The 13,376-nt window shown below is 23.9% G+C and overlaps 1 long non-coding RNA gene across 1 annotated transcript; it reads left to right on the top strand.

The window, feature by feature from the left end:
• Nucleotides 1-1,001, top strand: LOC126555534 (uncharacterized). The gene is made up of 3 exons (XR_007606863.1): nt 1-416; nt 475-548; nt 757-1,001. It is a non-coding gene; the product is annotated as an uncharacterized LOC126555534 (long non-coding RNA).
• Nucleotides 1,002-13,376: the final 12,375 nt, after the last annotated feature.

The following is a 13,376-nucleotide window of genomic DNA, read 5'->3' as shown; positions in this document are numbered from 1 at the left end:
CATCTAGAATATCATAAATATTTTTTTTTTTTACACATAATAAAATAAATATTTTTATTGATATTTTATGTGTAAACACTATTTAAATTTTAAACTATTTTTAATTGTAACCTATTGGTTCTTTTTTAATGTTGTTACAAACCTATTGTTATTATAAACAAAATTCTTCATTTATTTGGCAAAAATATTCATGTTATTTCCATTATGTTTTAGTTATTATATGTTGATTATGGAACAATTAAAGTAGTATCAAAAACAAATGTAAGACTTTTAGCATCACAATTTGGAGCATACCCTATTCCAGCAGTACATTGTGGTTTGTACAATTTTAGCAAATTGAATTATCAAAGAGAGATAAGTGAATCTTTTGCTGAAATCATGTGCTAGAAGCACAATTTCATCACCCACATTTTGAAGTAACTTTTAAATAAACAAAGTGTTAATGAACTTTAATTAAATTTAATTTTTTAACAGGATGATTCTCAAAAAATGAATGTCACATTATTTTTGAATACTGTACACAACAAAATTAATATAAACAAAAAATGGTAAGTTATACAATTTTTTATTATTTTATTTCTATAAAGGTTAATTATTTTGATATTGAATAAAATTATTATTTTAAACCCATTAATAATTTTGAAATGAGTTGTGGGTTATTATTATATTTTTGTCTTTTTGGCTATAACCAGAAAACAATTCTTATATTTTCTAATATAAAAGCATTATTTTATTCATTTTCAATGTTACTTTTAGTTTTGAAGTAATCATGAATCAAATAACACAAATCCAGAATAAATTTAAAGAATGATTTGTAGAGTATTGCAAGGAAAACAATGGACTTGAGTTTAAAAAGATAAAAGTAAAGCAACAAGAAAACAAAAAGTTCTTCGTTTACCAGATACTTTTATTTTTATTTTAAATTATATTATTTAATGTATAATTGCCACTTGAAGTGTAATTAAGTACAAATTATTATAAAAATTAAAAGTCCTAATATTATCACATAGAACCGATTTGTTGAATGTGTTTTTATGTATGTCTATATATTTCTATATACTATGCAAAATGTGAGGTATTGTAACTGGTATTTTTAGTTCTTAAAATTTTTTAGAGACCTTCGCACCCGCATGAATTGTCTTCCTCTTACATATTATGTGAGACATACTAAATTTTAGTTCATCAGTTTCAATAGTGTGCTTTTAGTTTCGATATTTAAGTACATTGACCTATAATTAAACTTTTAGTTAAGAAAATTATCTGTGTTCTCATTGTTTTTTTACGATATTTAAATTGTTAAGTGATTTATGAGTATGATAAATGTAAGAAAATAATGATTTACTTAAAAATTAAAATATTGTAAAAAAACACAAATAATGCTCTCAACTTATAGGTAAGATCTATTTTTTTTTTTTTTTTGACCTGTAATAGGTTAATTCACTCCAATATCAAAAGCACACTAAAAAATTGATGAACAAAAATTTACTATCATATGTCCTATATGTGTATAAATGAGACTTGCTAGTAATTACAATAAAAATTTTCATGGTGGTTTCGTTATTAAATAAAACATTGGCATTATGGTATTACTGGTTTCTTTTTCTCTCATGAATTGTATTTGTACAATAAATTATATTATTTTTACTAGTTTTCTGTTGTCATTGTTAATACTGAAGGTGCCAACAATATTAGTAAACTTAACTGTTTTTTAAAGGTATAATAGAAAATCACAGGATTATAATAAAAAGAATAGAATTATAATACATAAAGTGGACTATGTTTTAATCTTTTTCTCAATTAATTTATATAAAATAATAATTATGTGCCACAAGCAGTGTAATAATAATAATAATAATAAAATAGAACAATATAAAATATAATGATAAATAACACGAATAATAATAATAATATAATTGTTCGACTCAGCAATAAAAATATAATAATAGTTGGCCCATGCCAGCTCAATGGATAGTAGGTATAATAGTATAAATATGTAATAACAACAGTATAGAATAGATGAAAAGAATACTCGTACAATATAGTAAAATATACAATATAACTACAAATAAAAACAAGTGGCAAACTCGTGAACGAACGACCTAAACTAATCTAATCTAACCCATACAAAACTTAATTAATTCCCTTTTTGACACACGAGCTCCAGTAATGGAGCGCATACAAAAAATCCTACAAAAACAAAATACAAACCTTCCAAAACACAACTTTCCACATAATCACAAATATAACTGATATATAATTGATAATATTATATAAAAATAATTCATAACATTTTTTATTAAAAGCTGTTCTTTATAGGTAACACGTTCTTCTATTGTTCCGGCCGGGAACGTACAATAGAAATCCATGCGCCCAGATACATCAATAGTTCACTTTATTGTAACTGTTACGGACAACGTACTTTATCCGTATACTGATATTACATAATATTATATGGTGTGATGTCACATTTTTCATTTTTTATAATTAATACTATAGGCACACGAGTACAGGACACGAGAGTGTGGAATATTATATTAATATATTAATTTAACTGAGATTACTCGAGAAAACGGATTTGTTATTACCATTAAATGGCCATAGACTTATCCTCTGTGAGTGTAAAATGGAAAAAAATAATGCCACGGAGAATGAATATGAGGCTTTTTTCTTTAATATTCAATTTTGTTTCAATTTAAAAATTCTTTATAATAAATTAAATTGTGTTTAGTAAAAAAAAATACTTTTATTCTTTTTTTTATTGTTACCCATGTGTAATAGGTTCAGAAGCGTAGCCAGAATTTTTGATGGGGAGGGCTGAATACTTTTAACTTGAGTTATTGAAAATCAAAAACAACAAAAAAATTAATAAACTTTTTTAATAATACTTTTTTTAAATCGATGATTATTCTATTATACAACTAATAACAAGAAATATATAAATAAATTTTTTAAGACAATTTCCGTATTTAAATTTTAATACTTCAAAACATAATATTATAATATTATGCTTACATTATAATATCGCTTTTCCGAATATATTTTTCATTTTAAAATTTTAGTGCTAGTGCGTATATTTTACGCACACTTGAGAGATTTTTTTTAGCGCGCATTCGGTCGGTTTTTAATGCACATCGCATCACCTACTGACTACTGTATAAGCGTACCGCGCTCTAGCGATGAATACGATTCTCATACGCGTCGCCGGTAAAAACTAAAAACTGGAAGTACAGTCACGTAAACAGGTTCACGCCCTAACAAATTCGTACGATGTACCAGGAGCCTAGTCGGCGGGCGCCCGCCGCCGTAACGTTCCCGGCGGACAGCGCGCCGCCGACGAGAACCGCTGGTGCTATTGCCGGGCGCGGCCGACGGTACCGGTCGCCGGTCGGATGGGCCCCTGTTCACCTAAAATCATTTTGTGGGGTAAACCGCGGCGATCCGACGGACAGCGATCGACGCGTATCAACGCGGACGGTGGTCGTACCGGCCGCGGGCCCAGAGCGCACGCAAAAATGGGACAGCAGCAAATAAGCAAATAGATTTCGGTCGTAGGCGGCGGAACAGCACGGCGCCGCTCGCCGTCTTGAAGTCAGCGCGGCGCCGCGTTCGGCGGCGGGCGGCCGCCGTAAAGTCAGTCGGTGTGTTTTCGGTTGCCGAGAGAGTTTCGGCGCGGCGCACTGATAAATACCATAATATTATAATTCTCCGCGATTCCGGCGTCGCGGCGGCCTGTTATCGCGCCGTTGCCCGCGATGTGCGTATCAGTCCGCGGGCCTTTATCGTCATTCATCGCTAGCGAACCCATCAGCTCGGTGCGCGTACACGCGTATTGGGTATTCTCTGTTTTTCTTTGCATTTTTTTTTTTCAACTTTCCTATTATTGTCGTTTTACAGTATAATATTATTATGTTTCCCATGTCCGATTGTCCTTACGGCGTCGGCCGTTTTCCTCCGCAGTACTTACGTCTTGCACGACACGTCCAAACTTATCGGAGCTCGCGATACAGTCTTACTCTTGCCGTTGTCCGCCGAATCGCTTCGGATTATCTCGTACAATTTTAGATCGATCGTGTAAATTTTTTTTTTTTTTGGTTTACTCAAAACAGTTGATCGTTTTAGATATACCGTCAAAGTTGACACAAACAAACTTACTTATTTTATTTTCACCTTCTTTTGCGTTTCGTGTGTTGGTCGGGGAAATAAATTATTGGTTCTGAATCGTTCTAGCTATAAAACTTAGTCACGATTAATTAATTAATTAATTCACGATCACGAATAATAATATCTGAATTCGTGACAATTTGTCGATTACGCATTTACGCTACCAATTTAAAAAATCATTCGAACTCTATAGTATAGACGACGGTTGTAGTTTATGTCAATATCGATGCCCTATGGTAAAAAATAAACTACTAGAACTTAATGATTATCTTTCATTCAATTGTCAAAATCCCTAAATATGCTCAACAAAATATCTTCTAGTAGGTATTTTGTTTATAGAATGAAAATTAAATCAAATATCTAGTAAAAAAGGAAATTCAAATAATGAATAAATTTTCATTGAAATCTGATCATTCAGGTTAGTTTATCGATCATTACTTAAAATAACGACACAACGGTACGTAATATTATTATTCAAACATTGATTTAAATTTCACTAGTAATAATAGGTATGACGTATTTTATAATTGTAGGATTAAAATCAATATGGACATAATGATACTTTACTCTTTCCTATCTCTCAAATAATTTTATTACGATTGTTTAACTTATACTTGTTTTACATTATAATACATTTAATCTATAATTGTTACTGTCATTATTGGATTAATTTTTCTGAAAAATGTTATTCGTATTTTTATTGATAATAATTATTCTATTAATACTCTACATATTTTTTAGAAAAACTTTAGCTGTATCCCGATTTGTATTATATACTGTACCTTCTTTCTTTTCTTATTACATATTGTTTTTTAATACATTTTGATAAATACTATTGCATTTATATATCACTAACCACTACTCTTAAATCATTTATGAAAAGGGAATTATTTTTTAAGTATTAGATGTTTTTATTTACCTTTATGCAGCATCTCAATGTAAATATCTCAATGTAAACGTTTTTATCAAAGAATTTAATTTTTAGATTCTCATATAGAAAACAATATTCCAGTTGTGTGTGACTATCACATATTGTACAATCTAAGCTATTCATGTTTAGATGTGTTCTTTAATATGTGGTATACTGGTAATTTAATTGAATGCTTATAATTACCAAATGAATGAACTTCAAAAAAAATTTATTTAATTTCATATATAGATGGTAAGTTACTTTCATTAGAACATGTTTGGTCATTGGTACATTATTTTTGAAAAGAAAATATAGAACCTAACTAGGGAAATGCTATAACTAAGAGATATTTATTTTATTTTTACTAAAAAATATTAAGCAAAAGTTGTTTTTATATGAAGATAGTTGTCAAGGGGTTTGATATAGGCAATATTCTACATTATCAGTGATTTGATATGTTAGAGTGTGTGAATTGTATAATCAATAGTGTATTTGAGTTCCCAAAAACATGTTAATAAATAAATATTGAAAACCAGAATTAATTTTGTTTTTTATTTAGGATCATTATTTTATGCAATGAGGTATACTATACTTTATCTAAATTATAAAATGAAACTAATGTGTCTAGTACAATGTGTTATAAATTAAATCATATGTCTAAAATTAGCAAATCATTAATGAAAATGTCATATTAACACAAACGTTAATAATTAAAAATTGAAAATCAGTATAATTATTTTTTTTTTATTTAGGATCATTATTTTATGCAATGAAATTACTGTACTTTTTCTAAATTTTGAAATGAATCTAATGTGTATAGTTTCATGGGTTAGGAATGAAATAGTATGTCTTAAATTAGCAAATCATTAATGAAAATGTCATATTAACACAAACGTTCATAATTAAAAATTGAAAATCAGTATTATTATTTTTTTTTTTATTTAGGATCATTATTTTATTAAATGAGGTTTACTATACTTTTTCTAAATTTTAAAATAAATCAAATTTGTATAGTTTCATGTGTAAGGAATGAAAAAATATGTCTTAAACTAACAAATTTGTAATGAATTAGGCATATTTACACACATAATAATAATTAAATATTGAAAATAAGAATTAATTTAGTTTTTTATTTAGGATCATTATTTTATGCAATGAGGTATACTATACTTTTTCTAAATTTTGAAATGAATCTAATGTGTATAGTTTCATGTGTAAGGAATAAAAAAATATGTCTTAATTTAACAAATTTTTAATGAATTTGTCATATTTACACACATGTTAATAAATAAATATTGAAAACAAGAATTAATTTTGTTTTTTATTTAGGATCATTATTTTATTAAATTAGGTATACTATACTTTTTCTAAATTTTAAAATAAATCAAATGTGTATAGTTCAATGTGTTAGGAATGAAAAGTATGTCTTAAATTAGCAAATCATTAATGAAAATGTCATATTAACAAAAACGTTAATAATTAAAAATTGAAAATCAGTATTATTTTTTTTTTTCATTTAGGTTCATTATTTTATGCAATGAGGTATACTATACTTTTTCTAAATTTTAAAATAAATCTAATGTGTATAGTTTCATGTGTAAGGAATAAAATAATATGGCTTGAATAAACAAATTTTTAATGAATTTGTCATATTTACACACATGTTAATAATTAAAAATGAAAATCAGTATTAGTTTTTTTTTTTTATTTATAATCATTATTTTATTAAATGAGGTATACTCTACTTTTTCTAAATTTTAAATAAATCTAATGTGTATAGTTTCATGTGTTAGGAATGAAATAGTATGTCTTAAATTAGCAAATCATTAATGAAAATGTCATATTAACACAAACGTTCATAATTAAAAATTGAAAATCAGTATTATTATTATTTTTTTTATTTAGGATCATTATTTTATTAAATGAGGTTTACTATACTTTTTCTAAATTTTAAAATAAATCAAATTTGTATAGTTTCATGTGTAAGGAATGAAAAAATATGTCTTAAACTAACAAATTTGTAATGAATTAGGCATATTTACACACATAATAATAATTAAATATTGAAAATAAGAATTAATTTTGTTTTTTATTTAGGATCATTATTTTATTAAATTAGGTATACTATACTTTTTCTAAATTTTGAAATGAATCTAATGTGTATAGTTTCATGTGTAAGGAATGAAAAAATATGTCTTAAATTAGCAAATCATTAATGCATTTGTCATATTTACACACATGTTAATAATTAAAAATGAAAATCAGTATTAGTTTTATTTTTTATTTATAATCATTATTTTATGCAATGAGGTATACTATACTTTTTCTAAACTTTAAAGTGAATCTAAGGTGTCTAGTACAATGTGTTATAAATTAAATCATATGTCTAAAATTAGCTAATCATTAATGAAAATGTCATATTAACACAAACGTTAATAATTAAAAATGATAATCAGTATTATTTTTTTTTTTCATTTAGGATCATTATTTTATTAAAGGAGGTATACTATACTTTTTCTAAATTTTAAAATAAATCAAATGTGTATAGTTTCATGTGTAAGGAATGAAAAAATATGTCTTAAATTAGCAAATTTGTAATGAATTAGGCATATTTACACAGATATTCATAACTAAGGCTGTTGAAAGAAGATAGTGTTCAAGTCGTTTGATATAGGCAATATGCTACGTAATCAGTGATTTGCTATATTAGAGTGTGTGAATTGTATTATCAATAGTGTATTTGAGTTCCCAAAAACATATTAATAATTAAAAATTGAAAATAAGAATTAATTTTTTTTTTTAAGAATCATTAATTTTTGAAACGAGGTATATAGTATACTTTTTCTAAATTTTAAAATAAATCAAATGTGTATAGTTTCATGTGTTAGGAATGAAAAAATATGTCTTCAATTAGCAAATTATTAAAGAATTTGTCATATTTACACACATGTTAATAATTAAAAACGAAAATCAGTATTATTTTTTTTTTTCATTTAGGATCATTATTTTATTAAATGACGTATACTATACTTTTTCTAAATTTTAAAATAAATCTAATGTGTATAATTTCATTTGTAAGGAATAAAAAAATATGTCATAAATTAACAAATTTTGATTGAATTTGTCATATTTACACACATGTTAAAAATTAAAATTGAAAATCAGTATTAGTTTTTTTTTATTATTTAGGATCATTATTTTATTAAATGAGGTATACTATACTTTTTCTAAATTTTAAAATAAATCTATTTTGTATAGTTTCATGTGTAAGAATGAAAAAATATGTCTTAAACTAACAAATTTGTATTGAATTAGGGATATTTACACAGATATTCATAACTAAGGCTGTTGAAAGAAGATAGTGTTCAAGTCGTTTGATATAGGCAATATGCTACGTTATCAGTGATTTGCTATATTAGAGTGTGTGAATTGTATAATCAATAGTGTATTTGAGTTCCCAAAAACATATTAATAATTAAAAATGAAAATCAGTATAAGTTTTATTTTTTATTTACAATCATTATTTTATTAAATTAGGTATACTATACTTTTCTAAATTTTAAAATAAATCAAATGTGTATAGTTTCATGTGGAAGGAATGAAAAGTATGTCTTAAATTAGCAAACCATCAATGAAAATGTCATATTAACACAAACGTTAATAATTAAAAATTGAAAATCAGTATTATTTTTTTTTTTCATTTAGGATCATTATTTTATTAAAGGAGGTATACTATACTTTTTAAATTTTAAAATAAATCAATGTGTATAGTTTCATGTGTAAGGAATGAAAAAATATGTCTTAAATTAGCAAATTTGTAATGATTTAGGCATATTTACACAGATATTCATAACTAAGGCTGTTGAAAGAAGATAGTGTTCAAGTCGTTTGATATAGGCAATATGCTACGTTATCATTGATTTGCTATATTAGAGTGTGTGAATTGTATTATCAATAGTGTATTTGAGTTCCAAAAACATATTAATAATTAAAAATTGAAAATAAGAATTAATTTTTTTTTTTAAGAATCATTAATTTTTGCAATGAGGTATATAGTATACTTTTTCTAAATTTTAAAATAAATCAAATGTGTATAGTTTCATGTGGAAGGAATGAAAAGTATGTCTTAAATTAGCAAACCATTAATGAATTTGTCATATTTACACTCATGTTAATAATTAAAAATGAAAATCAGTATTAGTTTTTTTTTTTATTTAGGATCATTATTTTATTAAATGACGTATACTATACTTTTTCTAAATTTTAAAATAAATCAAATGTGTATAGTTTCTTGTGTAATGAATGAAAAAATATGTCTTAAATTAGCAAATCATTAATCAATTTGTCATATTTACACACATGTTAATAATTAAAAATGAAAATCAGTATTATTTTTGTTTTTTTATTTAGGAACATTATTTTATTAAATGACGTATACTATAATTTTTCTAAATTTTAAAATAAATCAAGTGTATAGTTGCATGTGTAACGAATGAAAAAATATGTCTTAAATTAGCAAATCATTAATCAATTGGTCATATTTACACACATGTTAATAATTAAAAATGAAAATCAGTATTAGTTTTTTTTTTTATTTATAATCATTATTTTATTAAGTTAGGTATACTATATTTTTCTAAATTTTAAAATAAATCTAATTTGTATTGTTTCATGTGTTAGGAATGAAAAAATATGTCTTTAACTAGGTAACAAATTTGTAATGAATTAGGCATATTTACACAGATATTCATAACTAAGGCTGTTGAAAGAAGATAGTGTTCAAGGGGTTTGATATACGCAATATGCTACGTTATCAGTGATTTGCTATATTAGAGTGTGTGAATTATATAATCAATAGTGTATTTGAGTTCCCATAAACATATTAATAATTAAAAATTGAAAATAAGAATTAATTTTTTTTTTTAAGAATCATTAATTTATGCAATGAGGTATACTATACTTTTTCTAAATTTTAAAATAAATCTAATTTGTATTGTTTTATGTGTTAGGAATGAAAAAATATGTCTTATATTAGCAAATCATTAATGAATTTGTCATATTTACACACATGTTATTAATTAAAAATGAAAATCAGTATTATTTTTTTTTTTTTATTTAGGATCATTATTTTATTAAATTAGGTATACTATACTTTTTCTAAATTTTAAAATAAATCTAATTTGTATAGTTTTATGTGTTAGGAATGAAAAAATATGTCTTTAACTAACAAATTTGTAATGAATTAGGCATATTTACACAGATATTCATAACTAAGGCTGTTGAAAGAAGATAGTGTTCAAGGGGTTTGATATAGGCAATATGCTACGTTATCTGTGATTTGCTATATTAGAGTGTGTGAATTGTGTAATCAATAGTGTATTTGAGTTCCAAAAACATATTAATAATTAAAAATTGAAAATAAGAATTAATTTTTTTTTTTAAGAATCATTAATTTATGCAATGAGGTATACTATACTTTTTCTAAATTTTAAAATAAATCTAATTTGTATAGTTTCATGTGTTAGGAATGATAAAATATGTCTTAAATTAGCAAATCATTAATGAATTTGTCATATTTACACAAACGTTAATAATTAAAATTGAAAATGTGTTATTATTTTTTTTTTTTTATTTAGGATCATTATTTTATTAAATGAGGTATACTATACTTTTTCTAAATTTTAAAATAAATCAAATGTGTATAATTTCATTTGTAAGGAATAAAAAATATGTCTTAAATTAACAATTTTTAATGAATTTGTCATATTTATACACATGTTAATAATAAAAATTGAAAATCAGTATTAGTTTTTTTTTTTATTTTGGATCATTATTTTATTAAATGAGGTATACTATACTTTTTCTAAATTTTAAAATAAATCAAATGTGTATAGTTTCATGTGTAAGCAATGAAAAAATATGTCTTAAATTAGCAAATCATTAATGAATTTGTCATATTTACACTCATGTTAATAATTAAAAATGAAAATCAGTATTAGTTTTTTTTTTTATTTAGGATCATTATTTTATTAAATGAGGTATACTATACTTTTTCTAAATTTTAAAATAAATCAAATGTGTATAGTTTCATGTGTAAGGAATGAAAAAATATGTCTTAAATTAGCAAATTTGTAATGAATTAGGCATATTTACACAGATATTCATAACTAAGGCTGTTGAAAGAAGATAGTGTTCAAGTCGTTTGATATAGGCAATATGCTACGTTATCAGTGATTTGCTATATTAGAGTGTGTGAATTGTGTAATCAATAGTGTATTTGAGTTCCAAAAACATATTAATAATTAAAAATTGAAAATAAGAATTAATTTTTTTTTTTAAGAATCATTAATTTATGCAATTAGGTATACTATACTTTTTCTAAATTTTAAAATAAATCTAATTTGTATAGTTTCATGTGTTAGGAATGATAAAATATGTCTTAAATTAGCAAATCATTAATCAATTTGTCATATTTACACACATGTTAATAATTAAAAATGAAAATCAGTATTATTTTTTTTTTTTATTTAGGATCATTATTTTATTAAATGAGGTATACTATACTTTTTCTAAATTTTAAAATAAATCTAATTTGTATAGTTTATATGTTAGGAATGAAAAAATATGTCTTAAATTAACAAATTTTTAATGAATTTGTCATATTTACACACATGTTAATAATTAAAATTGAAAATCAGTATTAGTTTTTTTTTTTATTTAGGATCATTATTTTATTTAATGAGGTATACTATACTTTTTCTAAATTTTAAAATAAATCAAATGGGTATAGTTTCATGTGTAAGGAATGAAAAATATGTCTTAAATTAGCAAATCATTAATGAATTTGTCATATTTACACAAACGTTAATAATTAAAAATTGAAAACAGTATTATTTTTTTTTTTTTATTTAGGATCATTATTTTATTAAATGAGGTATACTATACTTTTTCTAAATTTTAAAATAAATCAAATGTGTATAGTTTCATGTGTAAGGAATGAAAAAATATGTCTTAAATTAGCAAATCATTAATGAATTTGTCATATTTACACACATGTTAATAATTAAAAATGAAAATCAGTATTATTTTTTTTTTTTATTTAGGATCATTATTTTATTAAATGACGTATACTATACTTTTTCTAAATTTTAAAATAAATCAAATGTGTATAGTTTCATGTGTAAGGAATGAAAAAATATGTCTTAAATTAGCAAATCATTAATGAATTTGTCATATTTACACTCATGTTAATAATTAAAAATGAAAATCAGTATTAGTTTTTTTTTTTATTTAGGATCATTATTTTATTAAATGAGGTATACTATACTTTTTCTAAATTTTAAAATAAATCTAATGTGTATAGTTTCATGTGTTAGGAATGAAAAAATATGTCTTAAACTAACAAATTTGTAATGAATTAGGCATATTTACACAGATATTCATAACTAAGGCTGTTGAAAGAAGATAGTGTTCAAGTCGTTTGATATAGGCAATATGCTACGTTATCAGTGATTTGCTATATTAGAGTGTGTGAAATGTATTATCAATAGTGTATTTGAGTTCCCAAAAACATATTAATAATTAAAAATTGAAAATAAGAATTAATTTTTTTTTTTAAGAATCATTAATTTTTGCAATGAGGTATATAGTATACTTTTTCTAAATTTTAAAATAAATCAAATGTGTATAGTTGCATGTGTAACGAATGAAAAAATATGTCTTAAATTAGCAAATCATTAATCAATTGGTCATATTTACACACATGTTAATAATTAAAAATGAAAATCAGTATTAGTTTTTTTTTTCATTTAGGATCATTATTCTATTAAATGAGGTATACTATACTTTTTCTAAATTTTAAAATAAATCTAATGTGTATAGTTTCATGTGTTAGGAATGAAAAAATATGTCTTATATTAGCAAATCATTAATGAATTTGTCATATTTACACACATGTTATTAATTAAAAATGAAAATCAGTATTAGTTTTATTTTATATTTATAATTATTATTTTATTTAATTAGGTATACTATACTTTTTCTAAATTTTAAAATAAATCTAATTTGTATAGTTTCATGTGTTAGGAATGAAAAAATATGTCTTTAACTAGGTAACAAATTTGTAATGAATTAGGCATATTTACACAGATATTCATAACTAAGGCTGTTGAAAGAAGATAGTGTTCAAGGGGTTTGATAAAGGCAATATGCTACATTATCAGTGATTTGCTATATTAGAGTGTGTGAATTGTATAATCAATTTGGTATTTGAGTTCCAAAAACATATTAATAATTAAAAATTGAA

Source organism: Aphis gossypii, unplaced genomic scaffold (assembly GCF_020184175.1).
Source record: "Aphis gossypii isolate Hap1 unplaced genomic scaffold, ASM2018417v2 Contig00896, whole genome shotgun sequence".
NCBI classification, from domain to species: Eukaryota; Metazoa; Arthropoda; class Insecta; order Hemiptera; family Aphididae; genus Aphis; species Aphis gossypii.
The sequence above is the reverse complement of the archived record's forward strand: the minus strand, read 5'-3'. Positions and strand labels throughout refer to the sequence as shown.